At 40.8% G+C, this 476-nt stretch overlaps 1 protein-coding gene across 1 annotated transcript in view; it reads right to left on the reverse strand.

The window, feature by feature from the left end:
* Positions 1-476, reverse strand: part of Drg1 (developmentally regulated GTP binding protein 1) — a 23,328-nt gene that overhangs the window by 870 nt on the left and 21,982 nt on the right. The window lies entirely within an intron of this gene.

Consider the following 476-nt stretch of genomic DNA (forward strand, 5'->3'; position numbering starts at 1 on the left):
CATAACTATTTGTTTTTTTCTTTTTTGAGGCATGGTTTTTCTATGCAGTTCAGACTGGCCTTGAATTCACTTTTTTTTTTTTTTTTTTTTTTTTTTGGAGGCGGGTGGTTTGGCAGTACCGGGGATCAAACTCAGAACCCTGTGCTTGTCAGGCAGACACTTATGCTGCTGAACTATCTCCCCAGGCCCTTGAACTCACTTTGTAGCCAAGGCTGCTCTCCAATTTACAGCAATCCTCCTGCTTTAGCCTCTTGAGCACTGGGATTACAGGCATGTGTCACTATACCCTGGCCAAACCCTAACTTCTCTAGCTTCTGCTGCTTCACTTGTAAAATGATGAAATCAAAGCATTGGGTTTCAGTTTTCAAGTAAGAATCAAATCAAGTCATCAAACAAGTCAACAGAAAAACAACTAAAATCATTACATTCAAAAGTAACTTTTAGGGGCTGGTGAGATGGCTCAGTGGTCTAAAGCA

Source organism: Octodon degus, unplaced genomic scaffold, assembly GCF_000260255.1.
Source record: "Octodon degus isolate 3935 unplaced genomic scaffold, OctDeg1.0 scaffold00230, whole genome shotgun sequence".
Lineage (NCBI taxonomy): Eukaryota > Metazoa > Chordata > Mammalia > Rodentia > Octodontidae > Octodon > Octodon degus.